Below are 2,940 nucleotides of genomic sequence, written 5' to 3'. Positions count from 1 at the left end.
TAGAATCCTTGACTCCTCTACCACTAAATATGCCTGTACAGTGTCATACATCCCACCATGAGGATCATGGCCTAAATCACTAGAATTGTAAGCCAAGCCAATTAAATGTTGTTCTTTATAAGAGTTGCATTGATCATGGTTTCTCTTAACAGCATCAAAACCCTAAGATAGTGATTAAGCTATTTATGAGCAACATAATTATTTGTGCAGATTCCCAGAGAATCTGAAAAGGGGTTCACATCTACCCATCTAGCAACATCATAGGATACAAATATGAAAATGCATATTTAAATATTGCCAATCACTAAAAAGTTTATTCACTTTTCTAAATACATCAGCTTCTCCCTCACATAGGTAAATACATTTGAATGTCTAAGAAAATACTTGAAAACAAAGGTAGTAACAAAATTCTATGACATGACATTTTCTTCTACAAATGTTTGTCTATAGGAAAATTTCACTTATAAATTATGCAAATGAAGACTAAGTAACTAATAATGACAGTTATAATACTTTGCCATAAATAGAGGAATCTGGTGGCTATTTCTATTTCCAAAAGTATTTCACTGTCATATACTCAACTTTCTACATTTGATCATGAGAACTACTACAATGTCTAATTATCAGGAAATAAAGGGAATAACACAACAATGTGATATAGCTTTAGTTTTCTCTGTGAGCTTCATTTAAAGATTTACTCTCTAAATGAGGCATTAGAAACAGAGTTGAACTGGTTCTCAAGATGACTGAAGAATGCCTCACAAGGAAGGAAGCAGATACAATGTGAAAATACTAGATAAAGTGATTATTCAGATTGATTGCAGGATAGACACTGGGATAGCTGTTTTCATCAGAGTGCACAGGACAGCCTGTCATTTAAAACTATGAATCTCTGGAAATTTCCATTTAATATGTCAGTTTGCAACTGCATGGAGCTAGTAGAAACCTTAAGATTTTATTAAGGAAGATTCAGGGATAGAAGTCACTAAATTATACTATATATATGTATGAAGCTGACAAGGAAACTGGTTAGGGGGGGGGCTTATGTTTTGATGATTTAGGGTTCAACCCAGCAGGAAGGCATGACAGAAGGCATATCAAACAATTGGCCTTACTTCATCCACACATAGGAAATCTAAAGGTGAATACTGGTGTTCTGTATTATATATATTTTCAAAACTATGAATTAATTTAAAAACATGAAGCCTTAAGAAATATTTTAACCTGCAACATTCCTTCACCTTAAGATTAAATTTTGTGTAGATGTCATCTTGTCACATGCTTATTTCAGCATTTAATCAAATTACAAATGCAATTCCAACAAGAATTATTTGTACAAATTGATTTTTATTTATAAAATTCATATGTAAAGGCAACTAGATCAGAAAAAATTGTGTGTTTTTGTCGTTCATTTTGTGATTATTCTTTTTATTGAGAAAAAAAATTTTGTTTTGTTTTGTTTTTTCAAGACAGGGTTTCTCTGTTTAGCCCCGGCTGTCCTGGAACTCACTCTGTAGACCAGGCTGGCCTCGAACTCAGAAATCTGCCTACCTCTACCTCCCAAGTACTGGGATTAAAGGTGTGCGCCACCACTGCTCGGCAAGAAAATTTTTTTTATATATTTGAATAACTATTTTCTTCTCATTCCTCTGAGATGCTCCCAACACATTCAACTTTGTTCTTTCTTTTTATCTTTAGATAACAAAAATCAAATAAAAACAGGAAATCCAAAGAAAGGGTACAAGTTATATACAGATACATAACAACATAAATGCCAGAAGACACAAGGTATAAGGAAAATACTAATGAGGATTTTTAAAAAGCAGACCAAAAAAACTATTTTCTCCAAAAATTACTATTAAGTTTGCTTTGAGTTGGACATCTACTGCTGGACATAGGGACTAAAGATATGAAGACTTAGGGCAAAGGCAACACAGAACTTATGAGAATATCCAACCAAATTCTGATTTGGTTTAAAGTTCACTCCACAAGATGAAACCCATGCCCAACACTAGTTGTGAAACCAAGAACCAGATATTAGACATCCCTGAGACCTAGGGTAAAACCAAATATTACTAGTCTGAAAATGAAAAAAAAACAATAAAATGATTCCTAATTTCACTCTGCTATACTCTTAGATTGGTGCCTTATTCAGTCATCCTCACTGATGATGAGAAGATATTTTCTGTAGCAGACAGGAACAGATTGAGAGACTAACAGTCAGAAAATGAATCCAGAGTTTTGTAACATGTAGCTCTAAATGTGTACTGGCCAGTTTTGTGTGTCAACTTGACACAGGCTAGAGTTATCACAGAGAAAGGAGCTTCAGTTGGGGAAGTGCCTCCATGAGATCCAACTATGGGGCATTTTCTCAATTAGCGATCAAGTGGGGAGGACCCCTTGTGGATGGTACCACCTTTGGGCTGGTGCTCTTGGATTCTATAAAAGAGCAGGCTGAGCAAGCCAGGGGAAGCAAGCCAGTAAGAAACATCCCTCTGTGACTGCATCAGCTCCTGCTTCCTGACCTGCTTGAGTTCCAGTCCTGACTTCCTTTTGTGATGAACAGCAATGCAGAAGTGTAAGCTGAATAAACCCTTTCCTCCCCAACTTGCTTCTTGGTCATGATGTTTGTGCAGGAATAGAAACCCTGACTAAGACAAAATGGAATGTTTCCAACTAATTCCTCTCCTCAGCGCTAATGGAAGTCCAAAGAAAGGATAGCAGAAAGAGTGTAAGAGCCAGAGCAAAGAGAGAATACCAGATGAAAAAGGCTCTGTGAATCAAAGGAGCAATACTTATATAAACTCACAGAGACTAAAGCAATAAGCACATGGAAAGCTCAGATCTGCACCAGGCCTTCTATGTACATATTTTAGCTTTAAGTTTAGTATTTGTATGAAATTCCTGCATCTGTGGGTCTTTGATTCTTGTGCATGTACT

Source organism: Apodemus sylvaticus, chromosome 10, assembly GCF_947179515.1.
Source record: "Apodemus sylvaticus chromosome 10, mApoSyl1.1, whole genome shotgun sequence".
NCBI lineage: Eukaryota > Metazoa > Chordata > Mammalia > Rodentia > Muridae > Apodemus > Apodemus sylvaticus.
The sequence above is the reverse complement of the archived record's forward strand: the minus strand, read 5'-3'. Positions refer to the sequence as shown.